This window comes from Heptranchias perlo, chromosome 20 (assembly GCF_035084215.1).
Source record: "Heptranchias perlo isolate sHepPer1 chromosome 20, sHepPer1.hap1, whole genome shotgun sequence".
NCBI classification, from domain to species: Eukaryota; Metazoa; Chordata; class Chondrichthyes; order Hexanchiformes; family Hexanchidae; genus Heptranchias; species Heptranchias perlo.
In genome coordinates, this window is record NC_090344.1 from 6,361,651 (window position 1) to 6,377,910 (window position 16,260).

General features: G+C 44.9%; 3 non-coding genes across 3 annotated transcripts; all 3 read left to right on the top strand.

Moving 5' to 3' along the window:
* The first annotated feature begins 3,685 nt into the window (after positions 1–3,685).
* trnay-gua (transfer RNA tyrosine (anticodon GUA)) lies at positions 3,686–3,778 on the top strand. Its single transcript has 2 exons — positions 3,686–3,722; positions 3,743–3,778. It is a non-coding gene; the product is annotated as a tRNA-Tyr (tRNA).
* A 3,584-nt stretch (positions 3,779–7,362) lies between these two features.
* trnay-gua (transfer RNA tyrosine (anticodon GUA)) lies at positions 7,363–7,455 on the top strand. The gene is made up of 2 exons: positions 7,363–7,399; positions 7,420–7,455. It is a non-coding gene; the product is annotated as a tRNA-Tyr (tRNA).
* A 3,582-nt stretch (positions 7,456–11,037) lies between these two features.
* Positions 11,038–11,130, top strand: trnac-gca (transfer RNA cysteine (anticodon GCA)). The gene is made up of 2 exons: positions 11,038–11,074; positions 11,095–11,130. It is a non-coding gene; the product is annotated as a tRNA-Cys (tRNA).
* The last annotated feature ends 5,130 nt before the right edge of the window (positions 11,131–16,260 follow it).

The window sequence follows — 16,260 nt, forward strand, 5'->3', positions numbered from 1 at the left end:
GGCTTGTTGATCAGATTCAAGCTCACGGTATTAAAGGGAGTGGGTCAGTGTGGATGGGAAGTTGGAGAAAGGGCAGAGTGGTGGTTAATGGATGTTTTTCAGACTGTGGGGATGTAAACAGTGGTGTCCCCCAGGGGCAGTGTTGGGACCATTGCTCTTCTCAATATAGAGAAATGACCTGGGCTTGGGAACAAGGGCAGAAGATCAACATTTCCTGACAACACCAAGATAGGGAGCATTAAGAACTGTGAAGGGGAATGTTAGCAACTTCAGGGTGACATCGGAACATTAGGAACAGGAGTAGGCCATTCAGCCCCTCGAGCCTGTTCCACCATTCAGTGAGATTGGTATCAGTGAGTATGGGGTTGGATTATATCAGACAGGAGGAGATTGGTGTCAGTGACTGTGGGGTTGGTTTATATCAGACAGGAGCAGATTGGTGTCAGTGACTGTGGGATTGTTTTATATCAGACAGGAGGAGATTAGTGTCAGTGACTGTGGGGTTGGTTTATATCAGGCAGGAGGAGATTGGTGTCAGTGACTGTGGGGTTGGTTTATATCAGGCAGGAGGAGATTGGTGTCAGTGACTGTGGGATTGTTTTATATCAGACAGGAGGAAATTGGTGTCTGTGACTGTTTTTTTTATCAGACTGGAGGTGATTGATGTCAGTGACTGGGTTACATAAGAACATAAGAAATAGGAGCAGGAGTAGGCCAATCGGCCCCTCGAGCCTGCTCCGCCATTCAATAAGATCATGGCTGATCTGATCCTAACCTCAAATCTAAATTCATGTCCAATTTCCTGCCCTCTCCCCATAACCCCTAATTCTAGGGGTTCTTTACTTCTAGGAAACTGTCTATTTCTGTTTTAAATTTATTTAATGATGTAGCTTCCACAGCTTCCTGGAACTGGAATTAGCCATTTAGCCCCTGAAGCCTGCTCCCCCATTCAATTGGATCAGGACTAATCTGTATCACAACTCCATTTAATCGCCTTTGTTCCATATCCCTTGCAAACCTCACACAACACAAACCCATCAATCTCAATATTGAAAATTTCAATCGAGCCCCAGCATCCACAGCCTTTCGGGGAAGTGAGTTTGTCATTTCCACTACGCTTTGTGTGAAAAATTGCCACCTTATTTTGCTTGTAAATCACCTAGCTCTAATTTTAAGATTTTCAAGAAGGTGGCAGCTGGAGTATCATGTGTGGAAATGTGGAATTTTTTCACTTTGGTAGGAAGAATGGAAAGGGGAATATTTTTTTAAAAGGTGAGAGACTAAGAAATGTTGGTGTTCAGAGAGATTTAGGTGTCCCTGTGCATGGATCACAGAAAGTTAATATGCAGGTGCAGCAAACATTTAGGAAAGCAAATAGTATATTTGCCTTTATTGCAAGGGGGTTGGAGAATAAAAGTAAGGAAGTCTTGCTGCAATTATATAGGGCTTTGGTGAGACTCACCTGGATTACTGTGTACAGTTTTGGTCTCCTTACCTGAGCAAGTGTATACTTGCCTTAGAGCGGGTGCAACGAAGGTTCATTAGATTGATTCCTGGGATGAGAGGGTTGTTGTATGAGGAGAGATTGAGTAGAATGGCCCTATATTCTCTGGAGTTTAGAAGAATGAGAGGTGATCTCATTGAAACGTCTGAAATTCTTAGAGGGCTTGACAGGGTAGATGCTGAGAGGCTGTTTCCCCTGGCTGGAGAGTCTAGAACTAGGGGGCAAAGTCTCAGGAAAAGGGATCGGCCATTTAGGACTGAGATGAGGAAAAATGTCTTCACTCAGAGGGTGGTGAATCTTTGGAATTAGTCGTTGAGTATATTCAAGAATGAGATCGAGAGATTTTTGAACACCGAGGGAATCAAGGAATCGGGCAGGAAAGTGGAATTAAGGTAGAAGATCACCGATGTACTTACTGAATGGCAGAGCAGTCTCGAGGGGCCGTATCCCCACTCCTGTTCCTATTTCTTATGCCCTCTTGTTCAGGATTCCCCCTCCAGAAGAAATCATTTCTCTGCATCTATATTATTGAATCCCTTTATTATTTTAAACATCTCGATGAGATCATGCCTCAATATTCTAAACTCATTGGAATTAAATCTAAGTTCATGCAACCCGTCCTCATAATTTAATCCTATTAACCCCGGTATCATTCTGGTGAATCTACACTGTATCGTTCCCAAGGCCGATTGATCTCTCTCTCGGTTCAGTGCCCAGTTCTCCAGATGGGGTCTGACCAAGGTTCTTTACAACTGAAGCATCACTTCTGTATTCCAACCCCGCTCAAGATAAAGGTCAACATTCAATTAGACTTGTTGATTATTGTCAAGATTTGCAAGGAATTTACAAAGGATTCGAGGGGATCTTAGAGTTGGGATTTTTCTTTATTCTGTCCACTCAAGGAGTTTGATAACAGACTTACTCCTTTGAATTTAGTGCTGGATTATTGAGCCATGATGTGTTTACTTCTTTGTATTTTGTTAAATACATTTGCTGAGTGGATTTAAATTGAAGACGAGATTTCCAGGCCTGATGCTCTATTCACACATCGAAGGTGAGAGAGATGCTGTGGGACACACGATAAGTCCAGTAGCTGAAAGTGATTCACAGACTGGGTTTTGTGTTTAGTGATCCCGGGTACATTACCGATACCTTCCCTGGATCCCAAGGCTGGGAGAGGCACTCAGGAAGGTCTGGGCAGCAGGGACTTGGCCATGAGAGTAATTGAAGATATGAGAACTGAAATAATCTGAAGTGAGAAAGGAGAAAAGGCATAATAATCGGTAATTAGGACATCAATTAGTCTCTTATCTTGAATTCATCAAGTAATTGACCCATTCTGTTTGAAACAAAGTTGATTTATTTGACATAGATCCAGAATATTGAATTTCAGCCCAGTTATAGCGGTTATTAACATCAGCAGAAACAAATCCAAACTGCCAGAATGAAGTTCTGCTGCTGAAACTCTCATCTTAGCCTTTGCTTATCTCTAGACTCGACTATTCCAATGCTCTCCAGGCCCGGCCGTCCACTTGACACCCTCCGTAAACTTGAACCCACAATCTCCAGATCAATAATCAGTCACATTATTCATTGTGTCACTGGCCCAGGCTGTGGAGAACACGGAGCAGCTCACACTCCCACAGCACTGTGGTATGAGCAGGTACCGAGTCAGCCTCAGTCATGAGCACTGGAATCCACGAGTCCGGGTGTGTCAAAGGTGCACGGTGAACAATCACCAAAGTGAAACATTTTTGCCGCTTCCCTTCCATACCTCAGCTGGTCGAGTGACAAGACTGTCGCGGAAAATAAGATAAAGTCATCCTGATGTCATTTGTTCAACTCCTGCTCGAAGGAGTACGGGTGATTTTGCAATAAGCAGCAATGAGTTCAAGGTCACTCTCTTAACTTTACACGCAACGTGCAGATTAACATGTTGCCATGAAAGCACAGGATGCCTCTTTTCCTTTCTCAAACTTTAAAACTTTCTGTGTCTGCCCAAACAAGGCTGTTTTGCCTCTGCTCACCAGCAGGGAGTGCTTTTGAGCAGCAATACTTCAAAACACTCAGCTCTCACTTTCAGGCAAAAGAAGTCTTCGATCAGCTCCGGACTCCACGAGTCTGAACATGTCAACAGGCGCACGGTGAACAATCACCAAAGACAATCTTTTGTATCACTTCCCTTCGATAGCTCAGCTGGTAGAGCGGAGGACAGTAGTGAATTAAACAATTGAAGTAATCCTTAGGTCGCTGGTTCAATTCCGGCTCGAAGGAGTGAGTGTGCTTTTGGAATAAGCAGCAATTACCTCAAGGTCGCTCTCTGAACTTTAACGGCAGTTTACAGATTAACATGTTGCCACTGAGTCACAGGACACCACTTTTCCTTTCTCAAACCTTGAAGCTTTCTGTTTCTGCCCGAGCACGGCTGTTTCACTCGAGCATTTCCCTCTGCTCACCAGCAGGGAGTGCCTTTGAGCAGCAACACTTCAAATCGCCCTCAATTTCAGGCAAAAAGGTCTTCGATCAGTCAGTCAGTCAGGGCTCACGCTGCTCCCTCAAGCTCGGGCGGCTGTTGCTTTCCAGTGACCTCATCTTCCTTCCGCAGGCTCGGGCTCTTCTCAGCATCATTCATGATTACTGTGGCTTCCCGTTCTGCTGTTCCTCACTTGCTGATGCTCGATACCGCTGATTGGAGCAAAGTATTTCATATATTCAGGGAGCGGCAACCCAAGGCAAGATTTCTCTGCTGGTCGTGGAGCAGCTTGGAGGCGAGTGCGAGGCGGGAACTGTGAAGGGCGATTTACAAACAGCAAACGAGGAATTAGCTCAACTGGTAAAGCTGTCACTTGGCATGTGAGAAGTAGTGGGATCATTGATTATATTCTCCACTCACCGTTTGTCTTGGTGCAATTCTACAGAAACAAGAGTGTTGTCAGTGATTCAATAGCCCATGTATTTACTAAACTTCGCTGTGTGTTTGGGTACAGAGAGGTCAAGGGGCAGCAAATCTTTTGATGTGCTGCAGCAAGCAAAAGTTCTTGATTTTGCTCTGCAGCAAAGATGGAAAGATGAGGTGAGAGATGGAAAAAAAAAGCTTCGTAATCCTTGAAGTCTTCTGTGAAGATTGAATTCAGGACTTTCAAATTATGACACTGATGCACTGCTTGCTGCACTAAGAAGGCACTTACCAGGTATGCAGCCCGGCAGCACCAGCATGTAGGACAGCTTACAAGGTATTGAAGGCCATAAAATAATGCACAGTTTGCAAAAAAAAAATCCAAGCCTAATTGGAGTCGAACTTATAATCTTGTGATTTTTAGTCAAATGCGTTACCCATTGCACCACTGGCCCAGGATAGAGTGAGCAAGTAGCAATAGGAGGCAGTGGGCATGGCGGAGGCACTAAATAAATACTTTGCATCTGTCTTTACCAAGGAAGAAAATGCTGCCAAAGTGTCAGTAAAGGAAGATGTCGTTGAGATACTGGATTGACGAAAAATTCATAAAGAGGAGGTACTTGAAAGGCTGTCTGTACTTAAAGTAGAAACGTCACCTGGTCCGGATGGGATGCATCCTACTTTGCTGGGGGAAGTAACGGTGGAAATTGCAGAGGTACTGGCCATAATCTTCCAAACATCCCTTGGTATGGGGGTGATGCCAGAGGACTGGAGAATTGCAAATGTTACAGTCTTGTTCAAGAAAGTGTGAATGATAAAACCCTGCATCTACAGACCAGTCAGTTTAACCTCGGTAGTGGGGAAAGTTCTAGCAACGATAATCCGGGATAGAATTAGCAGTCACTTGGACAAGGATTAGGGAAAGCCAGCACGGATTTGTTAAAGGCAAATCGTGTTTAACTAACTTGATACAGTTTTTTGACAAGGTAACAGAGAGGGTCGATGAGGACCATTCGGTTGATGTGGTGTGTATGGACTTTCAAAAGGCGTTGGATACAGTGCCGCATAATACGCTTGTCATCAAGATTGAAGCCCATGGAATAAAAGGGGCAGTAGCAGCATTGATACAGAATTGGCTGAATAACATGAAGCAGAGTGTAGTGGTGAATGACTGATTTTCGGAATGGAGGGAGGTATACAGTGGTGTTCCCCAGGGGTCGATTCTGGGACCACTGCTTTTCTTGATATATATTACTGACTTGTTCTGGATTCCCACTCCAGAAGAAATCATTTCTCTGTATCTACCTTATTGTATACCTTTATTATTTTAAACACCTCGGTGAGATCACATCTCAATGTTCCAAACTCATGGGAATAAAAACCAAGTTCATGCCACCTATCCTCATAATTTAATCCTTTTAACCCCGGCATCATTCTGGTGAATCTGCACAGTATCCTTCCCAAGGCCGATTTATCTCTCCTTAGGTTCAGTGCCCAGTTCTCCAGATGGGGTCTGACCAAGGTTCTTTGCAACTGAAGCATCACTTCTGTATTCCAACCCCACTCAAGATAAAGGTCAACATTAAATTAGACTTGTTGATTATTGTCAAGATTTGTAAGGTATTTGCAAAGGATTCGAGGGAATCTTAGAGTTGGGATTTTTCTTTATTCTGTCCACTCAAGGAGTTTGATAACAGACTTACTCCTTTGAATTTAGTGCTGGATTATTGGTCCGTGATGTGTTTACTTGTTTGTATTTTGTTAAATACATTTGATGAGTGTATTTAAATTGAAGACGAGATTTCCAGGCCTGATGCTCTATTCACGCATTGAAGGTGAGAGAGATGCTGTGGGACACACGATAAGTCCAGTAGCTGAAAGTGATTCACAGACTGGGTTTTGTGTTTAGTGATCCCGGCTACATTACCGATACCTTCCATGGATCTGAAGGCTGGATAAGGCAATCAGGAAGGACCGGGGAACTGGGACTTGGCCATGAGAGTAATTGAAGGTATGCGAGCTGAAATAATCTGCAGTGAGAAAGGAGAATAGGCATAATAATCGGTAATTAGGACATCAATTAGTCTCTTATCTTGAATTCAGCAAGTAATTGAACCATTCCGTTTGAAACAAAGTTGATTTATTTGACATAGATCCAGAATATTGAATTTCAGCCCAGTTATAGCGGTTATTAACATCAGCAGAAACAAATCCCAACTGCCAGAATGAAGTTCTGCTGCTGAAACCCTCATCCGTGCCTTTGTTTGCTTCTAGACTCGACTATTCCAATACTCTCCAGGCCCGGCCTTCCACTTGACACCCTCCGTAAACTTAAACCCACAATCTCCAGATCAATAATCAGTCACATTATTCATTGTGTCACTGGCCCAGGCTGTGGAGAACACAGAGCAGCTCACACTCCCACAGCGCTGCGGTATGAGCAGGTACCGAGTCAGCCTCAGTCATGAGCACTGGAATCCACGAGTCCGGGTGTGTCAAAGGTGCACGGTGAACAATCACCAAAGTGAAACATTTTTGCCGCTTCCTTTCGATATCTCAGCTGGTAGCGCGACAAGACTGTCGTGGAAAATGAGATAAAGTCATCCTTACGTCATTTGTTCAATTCCTGCTCGAAGGAGTATGCGTGATTTTGCAATAAGCAGCAGTTAGTTCAAGGTCGCTCTCTTAACTTTACAGGCACCTTACAGATTAACATGTTGCCATGAAGGCACAGGACGCCTCTTTTCCTTTCTCAAGCCGCAAAACTTTTTGTGTCTGCCCAAACAAGGCTGTTTTGCCTCTGCTCACCAGCAGGGAGTGCTTTTGAGCAGCAATACTTCAAAACACTCAGCTCTCGCTTTCAGGTGAAAGAAGTCTTCGATCAGCACCGGACTCCACGAGTCTGAACATGTCAACAGGCGCACGGTGAATAATCACCACAGACATCAATTTTTATCACTTCCCTTCGATAGCTCAGCTGGTAGAGCGGAGGACTGTAGTGAATTAAACAATTGAAGTAATCCTTAGGTCGCTGGTTCAATTCCGGCTCGAAGGAGTGAGTGTGTTTTTGGAGTAAGCAGCAATTACCTCAAGGTCGCTCTTTGAACTTTACAGGCACCTCCCAGATGAACATGTTGCCACTGAGTCACAGGACACCACTTTTCCTTTCTCAAACCTGAAAGCTTTCTGTTTCTGCCCAAGCACAGCTGTTTCACTCGAGCATTTGCCTCTGCTCACCAGCAGGGAGTGCCTTTGAGCAGCAACACTTCAAATCGCCCTCAATTTCAGGCAAAAAAGGTCTTCGATCAGTCAGTCAGTCAGGGCTCACGCTGCTCCCTCAAGCTCGGGCGGCTGTTGCTTTCCAGTGACCTCATCTTCCTTCCGCAGGCTCGGGCTCTTCTCAGCATCATTCATGATTACTGTGGCTTCCCGTTCTGCTGTTCCTCACTTGCTGATGCTCGATACCGCCGATTGGAGCAAAGTATTTCATATATTCAGGGAGCGGCAACCCAAGGCAAGATTTCTCTGCTGGTCGTGGAGCAGCTTGGAGGCGAGTGCGAGGCGGGAACTGTGAAGGGCGATTTACAAACAGCAAACGAGGAATTAGCTCAACTGGTAAAGCTGTCACTTAGCATGTGAGAAGTAGTGGGATCATTGATTATATTCTCCACTCACCGTTTGTCTTGGTGCAATTCCACAGAAACAAGAGTGTTGTCAGTGATTCCATAGCCCATGTACTTCCTAAACTTCGCTGTGTGTTTGAGGACAGAGAGGTCAAGTGGCAGCAAATCTTTTGATGTGCTGCAGCAAGCAAAAGTTCTTGATTTTGCTCTGCAGCAAAGATGGAAAGGTGAGGTGAGAGATGGAAAAAAAAGCTTCGTATTCCTTGATGTCTTCTATGAAGATTGAATTCAGGACTTTCAAATTATGACACTGATGCACTGCTTGCTGCACTAAGAAGGCACTTACCAGGTATGCAGCCCGGCAGCACCAGCAAGTAGGACAGCTTACAAGGTATTGAAGGCCATAAAATAATGCACAGTTTGCAAAAAAAAAATCCAAGCCTAATTGGAGTCGAACTTATAATCTTGTGATTTTTAGTCAAATGCGTTATCCATTGCACCACTGGCCCAGGATAGAGTGAGCAAGTAGCAATAGGAGGCAGTGGGCATTGCGGAGGCACTAAATAAATACTTTGCATCTGTCTTTACCAAGGAAGAAAATGCTGCCAAATTGTCAGTAAAGGAAGATGTCGTTGAGATACTGGATTGGCGAAAAATTCATAAAGAGGAGGTACTTGAAAGGCTGTCTGTACTTAAAGTAGAAACGTCACCTGGTCCGGATGGGATGCATCCTACTTTGCTGTGGGAAGTAACGGTGGAAATTGCAGAGGTGCTGGCCATAATCTTCCAAACATCCCTTGGTATGGGGGTGATGCCAGAGGACTGGAGAATTGCAAATGTTACATTCTTGTTCAAGAAAGGGTGAATGATAAAACCCAGCATCTACAGACCAGTCAGTTTAACCTCGGTAGTGGTAAAGTTCTAGCAACGATAATCCGGGATAGAATTAGCAGTCACTTGGACAAGGATTAGGGAAAGCCAGCACGGATTAGTTAAAGGCAAATCGTGTTTAACTAACTTGATACAGTTTTTTGACAAGGTAACAGAGAGGGTCGATGAGGACCATTCGGTTGATGTGGTGTGTATGGACTTTCAAAAGGCGTTTGATACAGTGCCGCATAATAGGCTTGTCATCAAGATTGAAGCCCATGGAATAAAAGGGGCAGTAGCAGCATTGATACAGAATTGGCTGAATAACATGAAGCAGAGTGTAGTGGTGAATGACTGATTTTCGGAATGGAGGGAGGTATACAGTGGTGTTCCCCAGGGGTCGATTCTGGGACCACTGCTTTTCTTGATAATATTGCTGACTTGTTCTGGATTCCCCCTCCAGAAGAAATCATTTCTCTGTATCTACCTTATTGTATACCTTTATTATTTTAAACACCTCGGTGAGATCACATCTCAATGTTCCAAACTCATGGGAATAAAAACCAAGTTCATGCCACCTATCCTCATAATTTAATCCTTTTAACCCCGGCATCATTCTGGTGAATCTGCACTGTATCTTTCCCAAGGCCGATTGATCTCTCTCTCGGTTCAGTGCCCAGTTCTCCAGATGGGGTCTGACCAAGGTTCTTTGCAACTGAAGCATCACTTCTGTATTCCAACCCCACTCAAGATAAAGGTCAACATTAAATTTGACTTGTTGATTATTGTCAAGATTTGTAAGGTATTTGCAAAGGATTCGAGGGAATCTTAGAGTTGGGATTTTTCTTTATTCTGTCCACTCAAGGAGTTTGATAACAGACTTACTCCTTTGAATTTAGTGCTGGATTATTGGTCCGTGATGTGTTTACTTGTTTATATTTTGTTAAATACATTTGATGAGTGTATTTAAATTGAAGACGAGATTTCCAGGCCTGATGCTCTATTCACGCATTGAAGGTGAGAGAGATGCTGTGGGACACACGATAAGTCCAGTAGCTGAAAGTGATTCACAGACTGGGTTTTGTGTTTAGTGATCCCGGGTACATTACCGATACCTTCCATGGATCTGAAGGCTGGATAAGGCAATCAGGAAGGACCGGGGAACTGGGACTTGGCCATGAGAGTAATTGAAGGTATGCGAGCTGAAATAATCTGCAGTGAGAAAGGAGAATAGGCATAATAATCGGTAATTAGGACATCAATTAGTCTCTTATCTTGAATTCAGCAAGTAATTGAACCATTCCGTTTGAAACAAAGTTGATTTATTTGACATAGATCCAGAATATTGAATTTCAGCCCAGTTATAGCGGTTATTAACATCAGCAGAAACAAATCCCAACTGCCAGAATGAAGTTCTGCTGCTGAAACCCTCATCCGTGCCTTTGTTTGCTTCTAGACTCGACTATTCCAATGCTCTCCAGGCCCGGCCTTCCACTTGACACCCTCCGTAAACTTAAACCCAAAATCTCCAGATCAATAATCAGTCACATTATTCATTGTGTCACTGGCCCAGGCTGTGGAGAACACAGAGCAGCTCACACTCCCACAGCGCTGCGGTATGAGCAGGTACCGAGTCAGCCTCAGTCATGAGCACTGGAATCCACGAGTCCGGGTGTGTCAAAGGTGCACGGTGAACAATCACCAAAGTGAAATATTTTTGCCGCTTCCCTTCGATATCTCAGCTGGTAGCGCGACAAGACTGTCGTGGAAAATAAGATAAAGTCATCCTTACGTCATTTGTTCAATTCCTGCTCGAAGGAGTACGCGTGATTTTGCAATAAGCAGCAGTTAGTTCAAGGTCGCTCTCTTAACTTTACACGCAACGTGCAGATTAACATGTTGCCATGAAGGCACAGGACGCCTCTTTTCCTTTCTCAAACTTTAAAACTTTCTGTGTCTGCCCAAACAAGGCTGTTTTGCCTCTGCTCACCAGCAGGGAGTGCTTTTGAGCAGCAATACTTCAAAACACTCAGCTCTCACTTTCAGGCAAAAGAAGTCTTCGATCAGCTCCGGACTCCACGAGTCTGAAAATGTCAACAGGCGCACGGTGAACAATCACCAAAGACAATTTTTTGTATCACATCCCTTGGATAGCTCAGCTGGTAGAGTGGAGGACTGCAGTGAATTAAACAATTGAAGTAATCCTTAGGTCGCTGGTTCAATTCCGGCTCGAAGGAGTGAGTGTGCTTTTGGAATAAGCAGCAATTACCTCAAGGTCACTCTCTGAACTTTAACGGCAGTTTACAGATTAACATGTTGCCACTGAGTCACAGGACACCACTTTTCCTTTCTCAAACCTTAAAGCTTTCTGTCTCTGCCCGAGCACGGCTGTTTCACTCGAGCATTTCCCTCTGCTCACCAGCAGGGAGTGCCTTTGAGCAGCAACACTTCAAATCGCCCTCAATTTCAGGCAAAAAGGTCTTCGATCAGTCAGTCAGGGCTCACGCTGCTCCCTCAAGCTCGGGCGGCTGTTGCTTTCCGGTGACCTCGTCTTCCTTCCGCAGGCTCGGGCTCTTCTCAGCATCATTCATGATTACTGCGGCTTCCCGTTCTGCTGTTCCTCACTTGCTGATGCTCGATACCGCCGATTGGAGCAAAGTATTTAATATATTCAAGGAGCGGCAACCCAAATCAAGATTTCTCTGCTGGTCGTGGAGCAGCTTGGAGGCGAGTGCGAGGCGGGAACTGTGAAGGACGATTTACAAACAGCAAACGAGGAATTAGCTCAACTGGTAGAGCGCTCACTTGGCATGTGAGAAGTAGTGGGATCATTGATTATATTCTCCACTCACCGATTGTCTTGGTGCAATTATACAGAAAGAAGAGTGTTGTCAGCGAGTCCATAGCCCATGTACTTCCTAAACTTTACTGTGTGTTTGAGTACAGAGAGGTCAAGGGGCAGAACATCTTTTGATGGGCTGCAGTCAGCAAAAGTTCTTGATTTTGCTCTGCACCAAAGATGGAAAGATGAGGTGAGAGATGGAAAAAAAGCTTTGTAATCCCTGATGCCTTCTCTGAAGATTGAATTCAGGACCTTCAGATTATGACACTGATGCACTGCTTGCTGCACTGAGAAGGCACTTACCAGGTCTGGAGCCAGGCAGCACCACCAAGTTGGACAGTTTGCAAGGTATTGAAAGCAATAAAATAATGTACAGTTTGCAAAAAAATTCCCAAACCAAGTAGGAATCGAACCTCTTGCTTTCTAATCCATAATCATATGCGTTATCCATTGCACCACTAGTCACAATTATAGTGAGGAAGTAGCATTGTGAGGCAGTGAGCATGGCAGAGGTACTAAATAAATACTTTCCATCTGTCTTCACCATGGAAGAAGATGCTGCCAGAATGTCAGTAAAGGAAGATGTAGTTGAGATACTGGATTGGCTAAAAATTCATAAAGTGGAGGTACTTGAAAGGCTGGCTGTACTTAAAGTAGAAACGTCACCTGGTCCGGATGGGATGCATCCTCGGTTAGTGAGGGAAGTAACGGTGGAAATTGCAGAGGTACTGGCCATAATCTTCCAAACATCCTTAGATATGGGGGTGATGCCAGAGGACTGGAGAATTGCAAATGTTACACCCTTGTTCAAGAAAGGGTGAAAGATAAAACCCAGCATCCACAGACCAGTCAGTTTAACCTCGGTAGTGGGGAAAGTTCTAGCAACGATAATCCGGGATAGAATTAGCAGTAACTTGGACAAGTATTAGGGAAAGCTAGCACGGATTTGTGAAAGGCAAATTGTGTTTAACTAACTTGATAGAGTTTTTTGATGAGGAGCAGAGAGGGTCGATGAGGGCAATGCAGTTGATGTGGTGTGTTTGGACTTTCAAAAGGTGTTAAAGTGCCGCATAATGGGCTTGTCATCAATATTAATGCCCATGGAATAAAAGGGGCAGTAGCAGCATTGATACAGAATTGGCTCAATAACAGGAAACAGAGAGTCGTGGTGAAGAGTTGTTTTTCGGAATGGAGGGAGGTGTACAGTGGTGTTCCCCAGGGGTCGGTGCTGGGACCACTGCTTTTCTTGATATATATTAATGACTTGGACTTGGGTCGACAGGGCACAATTTCCAAACTTGAAAGTGCAGTGAACAGTGAGGATAATAAACTGTGAGGAGGAGAGTGATTTACTTCAAGAGGTTCCCAATTCGATTCGGAAATGCAGTGGATCCGTGGCTCTAACACAGGCGGACACCCTAAATGGGAAGATATGGAGGAAAAATTTGGATAAATGAGATGGTGGCCGGGTATGAGACGGGATATTAAAGATCTTGTGGTGGGATGTGTGATTGGTGCTCGGTGGATGGGATGCCAATCAACCGGGCTGCTTTGTCCTGGATGGTGTCGAGCTTCTTGAGTGTTGTTGGAGCTGCACTCATCCAGGCAAGTGGAGAGTATTCCATCATACTCCTGACTTGTGCATTGTAGATGGTGGAAAGGCTTTGGGGAGTCAGGAGGTGAGTCACTTGCTGCAGAATACCCAGCCTCTGACCTGCTCTTGTAGCCACAGTATTTATATGGCTGGTCCAGTTAAGTTTCTGGTCAATGGTGACCCCGAGGATGTTGATGGTGGGGGATTCGGTGATGGTAATGCCGTTGAATGTCAAGGGGAGATGGTTAGACTCTCTCTTGTTGGAGATGGTCATTGCCTGGCACTTCTCTGGCGCGAATGTTGCTTGCCACTTATCTGACCAAGCCTGGATGTTGACCAGGTCTTGCTGCATGCAGGCACGGACTGCTTCATTATCTGAGGGGTTGGGAATGGAACTGAACCCTGTGCAATCATCAGTGAACATCCCCATTCCTGACCTTATGATGGAGGGAAGGTCATTGAAGAAGCAGCTGAAGATGGTTGGACCCAGGAGCTCTTGCAGCAATGTCCTGGGGCTGAGATGATTGGCCTCCAACAACCACTACCATCTTCCTTTGTGCCAGGTATGACTCCAGCCACTGGAGAGTATTCCCCCGATTCCCATTGACTTCAATTTTGCTGTTCAATTTTGTCCCCCATAATGAAAATTGGAACTATGTGAGCTACCTTCTAATCTCAGGGGACTATCGCTGACTCTATTGAGCTGTTGAGGATACAGGCAAGGGGCTCACAGAGCACCCGTCCCATCTCTTTAAACACCCGGGGGTGAATATCATCTGGACCTGGAGCTAAACCTATTTTAAGATTTCATATTTTATCCAAGATCACGTCCCTTTCTATTTTAATATTTATGATGTTATTGTTGACAGCACATCCCACAGCTGGAATCTGAGCATCATCTACAGGAGTGTAGACTGATGAGAAATAGTCATTTAACAGCTCTGCCATAGCCTGGGAATCTGCCCTGAACTGTCTTTCAGTGGCCCTAAACCATCTTTAATGGTCTTCTGAATCCTGACGTAGCTGGAAAGGCGTTTGCTATTATTAGCACATTTGTGCACCATCTTCTTTTCAAAGATCTCTTAGCTTCTCTAATGGCTGCTTGTGTCTCCCTCGATTGTGGGTGATATTTGTCCCAATTCTCCTGTCAACTGAATTCATCCTGATCTGACTGTAAGACAGTTCGGGGAGTCAAGAATCATTCACCGCTAGACCCACACTGACAAGTAAAACCCCAGACGGTTCCTTAGTAAGGATTCCTCTGGTACCTCAGCATATATTTGTCAGCTATCTTGCAGTCCACTCCTGGAGGCCCCACTCCCTGAGCCTGCAACCTTCAGCAGGGTCAGAGGTGGAGTTCCGCAGTGGGAGTGATCCCAGAGTAACTGTCGGGATCGCCCCCACCCTGTGGATGGTCCGGGTCGTGTATTTTTAGTGATCCTGGTGTCTAACACGCACACAGCAATAAAACCGTGAATTCTGGAAACACACTGCAGGTCCTTCTTTATCTGGAGATCGAATGACTGTTGTATAATTGTACCAGCAGTTAACAGGCTCCTGTGAACTCCTCCCACTGCTATTTTGATGCAGACTTTAAATCATTTATTTTTAACGGGTTTATTTTAAATGAGTTAACGCCTGCCTTAAATGGTAGACTCAGGACTGTCACACAAACAGGTTAAATCTTCATAGAATCATTACCACAGTCATTTTTAGACTGGACTCCGCACGGCGACTTTGCTGTCAGTGAAGAGAGATGAGAAAGACCAAAGTGCCGTTTGCCCCTCTCAGTGTGGCCCTGAAGGACTGTGTCCAGGCTGAAGTTCTGCTCCCCCCAGATTGTCCTTTCTGAGCTCCAGTCAGGTGATGCTAAACACTCAGGTGGGAAAGACTAAAATCTACAACAAGGTGTTTAAAACAAATCTGATTTATTTAATAGATATCCAGAATATTAAACTCCAGCCCAGTTATAGGGGTTATTGATATCAGAAGAAACAAACCCTAACTGTCAGAATGAACATGGTTCAGTCCTGGATGGGATTAACAGCAGAATCCAACCCCTGCAGTCAAATGTGAACTCGCTGGTGTCTCAGCACGTGTGATGACTGAGTGAATCCCTTCCCACACATGGAGCAGGTGAACAGTCTCTCCCCAATGAGCATGTGTTGATGTGTCAGCAGTTCATTTCTGCTTTTAAAGCTCTTCTCACAGTCAGTGCATTAACAGGTCACTCAATAGTGTGAACAAGTTAATGTTTCAGAAGGTGGGATGATCGAGTGAATCCCTTCCCACACACGGAGCAGGTGAACGGTCTCTCCCCAATGGGCATGTGTTGATGTCTCAGCAGTTCGTTTCTGATTTTAAATCTCTTCCCAAAGTCAGAACATTTAAAGGTCTTTCACCAGTGTGAACTCGCTGGTGTCTCAGCAGGGTGGATGACCGAGTAAATCCCTTCCCACACACGGAGCAGGTGAACGGCCTCTCCCCAGTGTGAGTGCGCTGGTGTGTCAGCAGATAAATTTTGCTTTTAAATCTCTTCTCACACTCAGAACATTTAAAAGGTCTCTCATCGGAGTGAACTCGCTGGTGTGACAGAAGGTTGGATGACCGAGTAAATCTCTTCTCACACAAGGAACAGGTGAACGGTCTCTCCCCAGTGTGACTGCGTTGGTGTCTCACCATTTCGTTTCTGATGTTAAATCTCTTCTCACAGTCAGGACATTTAAAAGGTCTCTCATCAGTGTGAACTTGCTGGTGTGACAGAAGGTGTGATGAATGAGTGAATCTCTTCTTACACACAGAGCAGATGAACGGCCTCTCCCCAGTGTGAACTCGCTGGTGTGTCAGCAGGATGGATGACCGAGTGAATCTCTTCCCACACACGGAGCAGGTGAACGGCCTCTCCCCAGTGTGAGCGCGTTGGTGTGTTAG